Genomic DNA, 12,776 nt, shown 5'->3' on the forward strand with positions numbered 1-12,776 from the left:
CACTAGGACGGCGACAAGTAGTGCTACGTCGTGGGACATATATATGTGCCTTGCGTGCGTCCACCGGGAGTGACTCGTGTCCAGCTACTGGCACGAGCTGGAGTGGGTCACTCGGGGATCTAAGCGGCTCATAGACGAGGTGCTCGAGCGCACTATTCTGAGGTTTGCACCACGAGTTGGTCACGGTTTTCTGAAGCTAGGGGTGAGCCTACATGTGTATGTGGACATGTTTGGGTAGAGCAGCTAGAGTCAGAGATGATGTTACTGACTGATGTACTAGGAGTTGTTGTGGGTCTAGTTGTCATCGTTCGGGGTGCAGCGAGCCCTCGAGTGCTTGCTTGCGATGAGGTCGTTGTAGCTCCTGGGTCATGAGTCGATGGGGACGCCCTGTCACTGCTTGGAACGGTCATGGCTGGCGTCGATCGGCTTCTCGGGCTACCTTGGGCCAGTCCCTGTAGGCTTGACATCCTCAAAGGACTCGTGAGCCCCCGAGGATGACTTCTTCGCATCTGGCTTGCTATAGCTTCTGGCCGAGAGTGCTTGTCCGTTCCTGAGCTCAAGTCCTTCTAGCGTGACGATGTCGTTGCCGCTGCGTCTCCGCCTCTAGGTGTAGTTTCCACTTTCGATAGGGAGCTATCATGGCCTGTCGCTATGGGAGCCGGCTTGGAGTGCATCACGGTTCGATCCGCTCATTGCGGTGCACGATATGCTCTAGGGGCCCACTTCCTCGGGTGCATGTGCATACGAGTGATGGCTGATAGTTTACGAAGATGTGTCATGTGACTCGTCTAATATGCAAGATTCAATCTAGGCTCCAAGCCTGGCCTTGTGTGGCGTGGCATCGACCAGCCTCCCGATTGCCTGTGGCGCCGCTGTTCGGCGACGATTTATTCTATTGCTTGTGCGTGCCCAGGCTCGTTGTGTCCCGCTGATGATGAATGTGTCATCCAGGGCATGGCTCTACCATCAAGCCCCATTTTCCCATGCGGCAGGTCTAGACTGGGTAGTAGCCGATGACGGGAGTTGACCCATTGGTTCGAGTGATCTCATGATTCCCTAGAAGGATGCGGCCACCGTGGGCCATTCCTTAGGCGAGCTCGCCATAAGACATGGGCCTTAGGCTTTCTAGGTGGAAGTCTTGGCCATGGCCAGTGATGAGAGAGGGCGCTAGCCCCCCTACGCAGGTGAACTATAGGATGCAACACCCGTGGGGAGTTCCAAGTGTATGCCCGCCATGGGTCATGGGACCCAGACCATCATGGCAGAGGTCTAGGCCATAACTGAAGGCGAAAGCGGGCACTGGCCCTCGAAGGTGGTCAACTGTGTGGTTCCCCAAAGGGATGTGGCAGGACAAGGCCATTCCTCGGGTGAGTTTGTTGCATGCCGTGGACCTTTGGTTTCTTGGATGGGAGACCTAGCCGTGGCCGGCGATGAGTGAGGGTACTAACCCCTCTAGATAGGTTAACTTTGGGATGCAGCCCCCGAGGGGAGTTCTAAGAGTGTGCCCACCGTGGGCGGCGGGATCTACATTTCTGGGGTGGAGGTCTGAGCCATGGTTGTAGGCGGATGCGGGCGCTGGCCCTTTGACACCGACGGGCTCATAGTTTTTGTGACAGATGTGGCCACTATTGGCCATTCCACGAGCGAGTCCACCAGTGATGCGAGGAGCCATCGCTTCCTTCAACAATTGAGAGTGCACGATTGTCCCTTACCTGGCATGTCAACTGTCGGTGTTTCATAAACCAGACTTGTAAACTTATACGATTGCCTTGCTGCTCCAGGAAGATGATTGTAGTATCCAAAAAACATGAGGATTTATACTGGTTCAGGCCGGGGCCCTATGTCCAGTCTTAGATATGATAGAGTGCATGTTCCTTGCTTGAATGCTCTAAAGTTCTTATAATGGGGGGGTTCAAGAATGGTGGATGAGGTAGGAGAACCTAAGCTAGGCGATGGGCTACCCGAAGGGAAGCTTTAGGATCCCACTACGATGGAGAATGAGTGAATAAGTAGGGGACTTAGAATGTGTCGAATGGGTGCCCTAGCTGCCCTTATATAGAGTTCAAGGACAGGGTGCATACAACGAAGGCAGTTCTCCCGACCGAAGGGTCATGAGCCTAAGGGAGGTCCTAACTAACTTGGCTTGCAAGCTACGCCACCCTTTGGTCATGTTGAGGGAGGTCCTAGCTAACTTGGCTTGCAAGCTACATCGACCGAAGGGTCATGAGCCTGAGGGAGGTCCTAGCCTGAGGGAGGGTCATGAGCCTGAGAGATTGGGTTAAGGAGTGGTGTAGTGTTATAGCTCGATTTGGTAGTCTCATGTGCCATCTTGAGCATGATGAAGACGGTTTAGGTTTAGGAGCAACCCTTTGGTCGTGTTGAGCGCTTTAAAATTCGTGCGTATCACGGTTTCGGGCTGGTTGGCCACGTGGCCGCAATCACCATGCTCGGGCGCTCGGCGTCGCCATGTTGGTCATGCGTCTGCATGCTCGCACTGCCACATGTGGCCAGCCATGGTCACCTCTGGCCTGGCTAGGTCTTTGTTGCCGCTGGTCCCACCGCGCGGAGCCGCTGCTGCTGCTGTCGACTGCCCCGCACGCGCCATGATGGAGCCGCTGCTGGTGCCATCAACTCGCCGTCGCATCCGCACTGCTGATCGGCCTCACGTCACGATGCTACCACTACCAACGCCACTACAATGCTGTGCTACTGCCGCTTGCCTTGTCCTAGTTCACACGTGGGCTGCCCCACGTCGTCGTCCCGCCTTAATGGCGCTGTGGCCGCGCCTGCTGCGCCCCCACTTGTCTCCGCACGTGAGCATGTGGTTTGGTCACAGTGTCATGTAGCGGGTGCGCAGATGCCGCCTTAAGTCCGGTCAGCCGCGTCCTACCAAGGCATGGATGAGCCAAACCCACTGACGTGCCCCGTCTCTCTCTCCCTCTATTTTTTTGCCACCGTCGGGTCATGTCACAGTGAGCCAGAGAGCGAGCACCTCTCATCAATTTCTCATGCTCACATCTCTGTCCTCATGTCTCCTCTCTAGCTGACCCCACCCCGCCTTGACTCGCATCACGTCGAGCTCCAATTTTGGCGCTTTGCCACCGCCGTGCCATTAAGGCCCGTCGTCGCCCGCGTCGTGGCCAGTCTCCACCACTTCACTCCATGCCAATTCCTCTGCACCACTAGGTCGCCTTGGCTCCCTCTTTGTCATGCGCATGCTAGTCATAGCTCTAGTGCCACCTCCTCACCACTGACGCAGCTGTGCCTTTGTGGTCCACCGTTCACCTCACCGCGCACACGTGGGCAGCCTCGCTCGAGTCATCTTCGTCCGAGCCGGCTTCTCGATAGGGTCACTGGTGAGTTGTCATTGCTCACCCGTTACCCCTACTACCTTGTTGTTGTTGCGGCTCACCTGAACACCATCGCCATTACCGCAGGGTGCCTGCCATCGTGGAGAGGTCCTTCTATGGCGTCCCAGCTCGTGCAACCGTCGCCCATCATCTCGCGTCAAACCCTAGGTGAGCGTCGGCCTCGTAGATAGGTCAGCATGGGTCCAATGTGGCCGGCGTAAGCGCCAGTGCCACTGCTCGCCGCGCCGACATGCGCGGGCATGGTAGACAGCCTTGCCATTGTAAAGAGGAGAAAGATCCGAGGGTTTCATTGCAAAGTCGTTGTCTATAGAAATAGTAACGTGGACTGCGGGTTGTTTTGCTCATAGTCCAGGGGTGTTTTTGCAAGAGTGCCAGCGCGTGCGGGCTTCCTCACTGTGGGCCACCTCCACGTGTGGGCAACGCCACGCCTGTGGGCCACCATGCACATGTGCGCCCGCGCGTTGCGTCGCGTCGGCCGAGTGGGCCGAAATCAGTTTAGCTTTTTCGAGGAGAATAGAAATAGCTTTTCATTTGTATTTCTGAGCTAAACTTTGGTAATTAATATAAAATCATGCAGGTATCCAAAAATTGTGAAACTAATTTTGTTAAGTTCCTAAAATTGTGCTCTATCTGTTAGTGTATTTAGTTCATATATATACTTGTTGATACCAGGATCTATTAAATCATTTGAGAGCGCTTAATATTATTAGGTTAAAAATTGCAGGAATTTTTGTGCCAAAATGGTGATAGTTTTAGCTTTGAAAATTTTACAGTAGCTTCATGGTATTATTATTATATGCTCACTGTAATTTTTGTAGCTTTAGAATAGACTTAACATAAGGGTAGTTAAATGCTCTTTGTTTCAAATATACATTAAATCATTAGTAGAAATAGAGATATATCCTTCATTTGTAAAGCTAGGTGTTTGTTAGTTGAACCCAACACTTTATTTGATAAAAATGATAAGTAGTTAGTATCTTGACCATTAGAGCTAGCTTAGTGGCTTAGTAGATGTATTCTTATTTTAAGAATTGTTGTTGCCGAAATGCTAAGTGTTGCATCATCATCGCATGCATGTAGAGAACGAGTTGGCAGAGATCATGACCATCGGAGATCATGAGTTTGAGGAGGTGATCGAGAAGTACAAGGAGGAGATCCTTGTGTAGGAGTAGGTCCTAGAGCCACCACTGACTGACTGTGCTGACACCACACCTGCCCAAGGCAAGCCCCGGTGCATAACCCTTATTTTGAATGATCACTGAATATATATATGTGATGTGCATTTACGTTACAGAATTTCTATTGAAACTACATGCATAGATATAACCTACCTATGAGTCCTACTAACATAGGTCGAGTAGCTGCTATGCTTAGGCTATTGGTAGCGTGAGTAAACTACCGTTACTCGCAATAGGTGATTATTATTATCACTCTCATTATAAAATGGTGAAAGGAAATGGAGAAAGGGTAGGGATATGGTACGGGTATTGGTGGGTGTAAGAGGTTGTGTCTCATGGCCAACAGGGCATAGCTTGGTTACACTATATTCCCTGTCCGTGTCGGTTAAGGACCGGCCGTTGCATTGGATTCTAGTCAGGTCATAGACTTATTATCCGAGCACATACTTATTTATGGGAGCAGGGATGGCTCATTGCTCTCTTGTCGTGGGTTTTGGCTCTTTCCGAACCGACTGATTGGAGGCGGGGATGGTGGAGGTCTAAGCACCACACTGAGTCCGGGACTCAAGTGTGGGGGCTTGGAGTCCAAGTTTGGATGGGGACCTAGACCCCTTGATAGGAGAGTGGTGGGTTGATCCTACTTGTGCCTGGGGTACAAGCGGGGCGTGTGTTTTGGGGTACCCAGCTAGGCTACATTGAATCATGAATCGCCATGTAATATGGTCTGACTTGTCTACGATCTAGCACCGTAGTAAGAACTAGAAGATGAAAGGTTGTGAAATGGATCTGATTGCTCAACTCTTGCTTGAAAGTAGAACAGGCGCTTACATAGAATGGTTAGCTAATGAACTAATCATGACTGCTAATAAAACACATGCATAAGGATTCACTCCTAGTGTTGCTTTTTGCAAAAAGGAAACCCAGCAAACTATAAAGCCTATCATATCCTTTGGAGTCGGGAAAGTATTCCCACTAGTTAGGTAAGTCTTGCGAGTACATTGTGTACTCAGGGTTTATTTACCCCTATTGCAGGTGCAACTTGAGGAATGGTTGTTGTGTGGAGGATTCTTCTGGTGGGCACAGATGGATCCTTGTATCTTATCGTTAGATGTTTAATTTAATTCCGCTGTTAAATTCCACACTCTGAACTTAGTATTGTAATAATGTATTTCTAAGAACTCTTGTTGTATGAAATAGACTAAGTATTGTAAACTCGTTCTCATTATTGGATCCTATAGGAAAAATGTTGATTATTCGAGTTCTCCCTTAGGGTGTGCTCGACGGAACAGTTCGATGTAGCTAGCTTTCGTGGTGCTTAGTGTCTGGTGGAAGACAAGCACCTTCAGAAGCGTGATATTTTGGGCGGTTCTACCACAGGTGGTACCAGAGCTAGTTTTGAGTTACGAGTTTCATAACCCTCTTCAAAACCTAAAATTTGAACAACAAAAGTTTTGCAGAAAGTAGGATGCGATAAAATTATGTAAATAGGCATAAGCCCTAGCAATATGGTCTATCTAGGATAGCGGCACTGGTTTTATCTAATCAATTTTCTGCAGGTACACTAACTTACACTACGTAAGAATCATTTAGCAAGCCGAAAGTGAGTGTGTGATGTGCCGAAAAATTTTGCGAATGCCGCTATATTCCGGCTTGAGTGAACTGGTAGGCTGATGCATGCATCATGAAAAGAGAATCTTGCTTAAACTAAACTCCCCCACACGTATAATTTGGATTAGTGAATTGATAGGATAACCTAAAAAGAATGCTTTGTCTAAAAGCCTTATCATTTCTCTAATCTCGTATTCCTGATCTGGAGGGTTGTCCCTAATGGTTGGTTCCTATCTATTTACAAATGAACCTGAGGTCTAGTCGTGGGAGTACCAGCGCTGGGGCAGACCAAGGTGTTAACGGTCGCAATGAGGGCATTGGCAATACCAATGGGGACAGCCACGAGGCCCCACTTCTGGCTCCTCCTCCACCACCACCACCTCCGATGACCCATGCGGAGATGATGGTAGAAATGCTGGCTGCTCGGCGTGAGTCAGCCTATGCCTTGGAGATGCTTGCCCAGGCCATTGGTGGCTTCGCCCGTGGGGCCACGGAGGCATTAGCGAGAACGGGGGTGGTGCCCACGGTCCCGAGGGGCCCTATTCTTACCAGGATTTCTTGAAGACGCACCCACCCACGTTCATACCGACTGTTGAGCCTCTTGATGCGGAGCATTGGCTTCATATTCTAGAGCAGAAGTTTTAGCTGCTCACCGTGATGGAAGAACAGAAGGTGCGCTTTGCAGCACAGTAGCTATTGGGTTCTGCTAGTGCATGGTGGGACACGTTCAATGCCATGTAGCCTATGGACCACCGTGTGACTTGGCAGGAGTTTACCACTGCTTTCAGAGAGTACTATATTCCTGCTGGTATGCTGAATAGGAAGTTGATTGAGTTCCTAGATCTGAAGCAAGGGAGTATGAGTGTGATGGATTATGTGAACAAGTTCAACCATCTCGCACAGTATGCTGGGACCAGGCCCGGCCCTAGGGCAGGGCGAGAGGGGCAGTCATCCTAGGCCTAAAGACCCGATAGGCCCCTCCCTAGGTAGTACAGTACTATTCAGCGTATGATGCGTATCTCAGCCCATACGTACGAAGGCTGGTAGGGTGTAGCCATGCAGGCACATCGACTCATCTCCTCATCGGTCCTCGTGACTATACGCTTCGTCTTCTACTGCGAGTCAGCATCGGCGGCGACGGCGACAACTGCTACCCGTTGCCTTATCATGTAGGTCTAGGCCTGGATCTATGCACCCTTAGGCCTACTCTACAACTAGGTGCATCACTGCTCCACCACACACCGATCTACATCTGTTCATGTAATCCTTGCCTGATGTGATCGCCAAAGAATAAAAATATTTTCCTTACTTTGCTGTAGTGGAAAATTACCGACAACAAGCGTCCGCTCGTGATCTCTTACCGTATTGGGCAAGGGCGATAGCAACCAGGTACGAATCCCTGTCCTGTGACTATGATCCCTAATAGTGAATTTCCTCTTTATATAATTGTTTAATCTTTAACTAATTGTTATTCTAAATTTGAATAGTACCATGTTATTGATCAAGAAAGTAAAAGAAAAGAAGAAAAAGCGAATAGATGATTTGATACAATCACAAAGAGGGGCTCTTCATAAGTTTCTTAAGCGAATAGAAAATTTTGAGGTAATTTAATATGTGTATAAAATATTTTATATGAATATCTTTGCATTTAGATAACTACATTTCGTATATGTGTGTATATATACTACCAATGAATAGTACTAGTAGTAGTATTATGTGTTTATATAAATATATAAAAAGGCCCAAAGTTTTAGTTTCGTTCTCGGTCTAAAAAATCTCAGGACCGGCCCTAGCTGGGACCCATGTAGACACTGATGAGAAGAAGAGAGACCGTTTCTATCACGGTCTCTCTTGCAGTCTGTAGAAGGAGCTGTACACCGGGAACTACCTGACTTTTGGTGCTATGATGAATGCTGCTATTGCCATGGAAGGACTTCAGCGTGACTCTTAGGCTGAGTGGAAGCGCAAGCGGGTGATCCCTAGATCTTCTAGTCACCCCTAGGCTCAGAAGGTGTAGGTTGTCAGGAGGATGTCCTATCACTCTCCAGGTGGACAGCCGTCCCATCAGCCTCAGCAGACTTACTAGGCGCCTCCCACCCAATATTATGCACCTACTCAGTAGGTGCAATAGCAGTCTCAGGGACAGCAAGTTCTGCCTCGTTAGGGATAGGAGAACAAGCTGGGTGCTTGTTTCAAGTGTGGCAAGGACTGCACTATGCTCGAAAGTGTCCACAGAACCAGCCTACGTAGTCTTCCCAGCCTTCAGCCAACTCCCGTCTGGTCAAGAGGATGATTATCAAGAAGAAGGTGCCCATAAGCTGCTCTGGACAAGTCAACTTCAATGAGGCTGAGGAGATTTTGCAGAATAAACCTATGATAGCTGGTATGTTTACCATTGATTCCCACCCAGCATATGTGTTGTTTGATTCTAGTGCATCACATTCATTCATGAGCATGGGGTTTGCATAGAGGCATAATATATCTCGTATGGCTATACCTATTGCCTATAGAATCAGTACCCTGGGTACGCAGTTGTGCGTTAATACTCAGACGAACACAGTCGGGTTAGTGCTAGCCACTTACACTTACCGCATCCAGTTCATGGTGCTACCTAGGCAAGGCATTGATGCAATTCTGGGCATGAACTGGTTGCGAGTTTATGGGGTAGTCTTGGACCTTAAGTAGAGAGTTGCGGAGTTACGGCTTCCTTCTTCTAAGGATAGGATGTCTCTTCTTATGCCCTCAGATCCAGCCTTACCAGTTGTTGCTCATGTGGAAGCTTCTCCTGATCTTGCCTCTATTCCTCTGGTCTGTGAGTTTCTGGATGTCTTACCTGAAGATCTACCTGGGTTGCCACCGGATAGAGATGTGGAGTTTTCCATTGAGTTAGAACCTAGCACTGCTCCTATTTCATGGCGTCTCTACCGCATGGCTCCTAAAGAACTAGCAAAAATGAAGAAGCAGTTAGAGGAATTATTGGAGAAGAGCTTTATCCATCCTAGTTCTTCACCTTGGGGTTGTCCAGCTATTTTTGTGAAGATGAAGGACGGTACTCTGTAGATGTGTGTGGATTACCGCCCTCTCAATGCGGTAACCATTAAGAACAAGTATCCTTTACCTCATATTGATACTTTGTTTGATCAGTTGGATGGTGCCAAGGTGTTTTCAAAGATTGATCTTCATTCTGGGTATCATCAAATTAAGATCAGACCACAAGATATACCAAACACAACTTTCTCTACTAGGTATGGGCTGTATGAATACCTAGTCATGACCTTTGGTCTCACTAATGCTCCTACATTCTTCATGTATCTCATGAATTCAGTCTTCATGCCAGAGCTAGATAAGTTTATAGTGGTGTTCATTGATGATATTTTGATATACTCCAAGAACAATGAAGAGCATGCACATCATCTTTGGATAGTACTGACTCGATTAAGGGAACACAAGTTGTATGCCAAATTCTGCACGTGTGAGTTTTTGTTAGATCGAGTGTAATTTTTGGGACATGTTTTGACACCTGAAGGTATCTCTGTAGACCCAAGCAAGGTGCAAGATGTGTTAAATTGGAAGTCTCCGAAGTCAGTGCATCAGTTCCTTGGTCTTGCTGGTTATTATTGGTGCTTCGTTCCTGACTTCTCCAAAATAGCCCAACCAATGACCAAGATGCTCCAGAAAGATGTCAAGTTTGTATGGAGTCCGGCTTGTGAAGAAGCTTTCCAAGCTCTAAAGAAATTTCTTACCTCTGCTCCTGTTCTTGCCCAACTAGATATTGACAGGCCATTTGATGTGTATTGTGATACCTCAAGGACTGGATTGGGATGTGTGCTTATGCAGGATGGACGTGTGATAGCTTATGCTTCACGCTAGCTAAAAAAGCACGAGGTGAATTATCCCACCCATGATTTAGAGCTGGCTGCTGTGGTGCACGCTCCAAAAACTTGGAGGCATTATTTGTTGGGAAATAAAGTGCATATTTATACGGATCACAAGAGCCTCAAATATATTTTCACCCAGTCCGAGCTGAACATGAGGCAACAGAGATGGTTGGAGCTAATCAAGGATTATAATTTGGAGGTTCATTACCATCCTAGAAAAGCTAATGTGGTAGCTGATGCTTTGAGCCAGAAGTCATATCAAGTTGAAGAAGCACCTTTGTCTCTCAACCATGCTGAGGTGCTAGCCCATATTTCTCTAGTCTTGGATTTACTTGAGCCAATTATTATAGAGCAAAGGCAAGATGTTTCGGAAATCCCGCATATCAAGGGGTTAATTGCCGAAGGGCGTGGTCCTCATTTCAGTGTTGATGATCAAGGTGTAGTGAGGTTCAAGAATAGATTGGTGGTTCCATCAAGTGAGGAGCTTAGAAGAAAAATTTTGGATGAAGCTCACAACTCCAAGTTGTCCATCCATCTAGGAAGTAACAAGATATACCATGATTTGCGCCACTTGTATTGGTGGTCAAATATGAAGCAAGATATCACCAAGTACGTCGTGAAATGCGACACTTGTGGAAGAGTTAAGGCAGACCATATGCATACACCGGGTTTTTTTGCAGCCCTTGCCTATCCCTGTTTGGAAATGGGAGGATATCTCCATGGACTTTGTTGTGGGTTTACCCCACATGGCAAAGGGGTATGACTCTATTTGGGTCATTGTGGATCGCCTTACCAAGTCCGCTCATTTCCTTCCAGTGGATACAAGGTATTCAGTCAAGAAGTATGCCAAGTTGTATTTTGACCGAATTGTGACCCTACATGGAGTTCCTCTTACTATCATCTCTGGTAGAGGGTCAGTCTTTGTCTCTCGTTTTTGGAAGCAACTTCAGGAATGTCTTGGTACTAGTCTCCTTAGAAGTTTAGCTTATCATCCACAAACTAACGGCCAAACAAAAAGGGTAAATCAGGTACTTGAGGATATGTTGAGAGCTTGTACCATTTCTTTTCCTAAAAAGTGGGATGAATGCTTGACTCTAGCGGAGTTTTCTTATAACAATAGTTATCAAGAAAGCATTCGTATGACACCTTTGAGGCCCTGTATGGCAAGAAATGTAGAACACCTCTTAACTGGGTTAAGGTGGGAGACCGTGGTTATTTCGGACCTAATTTTATCAAAGAGGCTCGGAGCAAGTTAGCATTATTCAGAGCCATTTGAAGGTAGCTCAAAGTCATCAGAAAACTTATGCGGACAAGCGAAGAAGGCCCTTGCAATTTAAAGTTGGTGACTATGTGTATTTTAAGGTATCTCCCATGCAAGGTGTGCATCAATTTGGTGTCCGTGGAAAGCTAGCCCCTTGCTATGTTGGACCTTACAAGATTTTGGCCCGGTGTGGTTCTGGTGCCTACCGTATCCAGCTCCCGGATATTTTGCCAGTAGTGTATAATAGCTTCCATGTTTCCTAGTTTAAGAAATGTTTGTGGGTCCCTAATGAAGCTGTGGAAATTGAAGGACTTCCCCTCCAGCTAGACTTGTCGTATATTGAGCACCCTGTCAAGATCTTGGACAAAAAAGAAAGAGTGACTAGAAACAGTGTGGTAAAGTTTTATAAAGTTTAGTGGCAAAATCACTCGGAGGACGAAGCAACGTGGGAGCAAGAAAGTTATATCTTAAAGCATTACCCCCACTTTCTTTCTAGTTCACCGAGGTAATTGTTCAGATCGAAATTTATTTCATATCTCTTTTCTCACACTAGGCACATGAAATCTCGGGACAAGATTTTGTTGTAAGGGGGTAGATTTGTAACACCCTCGGTGTTACACCATAAAATCGTTACTAAAACATGTTACGAGCATCATGTTTATGTGTTAATGCATGTAATAAATGTGTAGATCAATTTCTGTAACTCGAAACGATCAACTAGAATGTGAAACGAAAGTTGATTCGATAGTCATATTATATTACTTAGGGTTTAAAACCATTTTTTATTAAGCAAAAATGCTATAGAACATATATGAGTCACCTTAATAAAGTTGGAAGTACAAACTTTGTAGATGACAGTGAAATACTTGTGGTCGAAAAATAATGTTACTAGCTAGTATTTCTAATAGTCTAGAAACGGAACTTGAAATCAAATTCAGCTCAAAAACTTAGAAATTTTCAAGTCTGGCAACAGTTAGATACTAATATGTTTAGCAATTTATTGTGAGAGATTGGGTTAAGGAGTGGTGTAGCGTTATAGCTCGATTTGGTAGTCTCATGTGCATCTTGAGCATGGTAAAGACGGTTTAGGTGTAGGAGCAACCGTTTGGTCGTGTTGAGCGCTTTAAAATTCGTGCGTATCATGGTTTCGGGGTGGTTGGCCGCGATCACCGCACTCGGGCGCTCGGCGTCGCCGCGTTGGTCATGTGTGTGCGTGCGCGCCCTACCGCACATGGTCGGCCATGGCCGCCTCTGGCCTGGCCAAGTCTCGGCTGTCGCTGGTCCCGCTACGCGGAGCCACTACTACTACTACCGACTGCCCCGCACGCAACGCAATGGAGCCGCTACCGGCGCCATCAACTCACCGTCGCGTCCGCACTGCCGACCCGCCTCACGTCATGACACTGCCGTTATAGATGCCACTGCGACGCTGTCCTACTATCGCTTGCCTTGTCCTAGTTCGCACGTGGGCTGCCCTGCG

This window comes from Miscanthus floridulus, chromosome 14, assembly GCF_019320115.1.
Source record: "Miscanthus floridulus cultivar M001 chromosome 14, ASM1932011v1, whole genome shotgun sequence".
In the NCBI taxonomy this organism is placed as follows: domain Eukaryota; kingdom Viridiplantae; phylum Streptophyta; class Magnoliopsida; order Poales; family Poaceae; genus Miscanthus; species Miscanthus floridulus.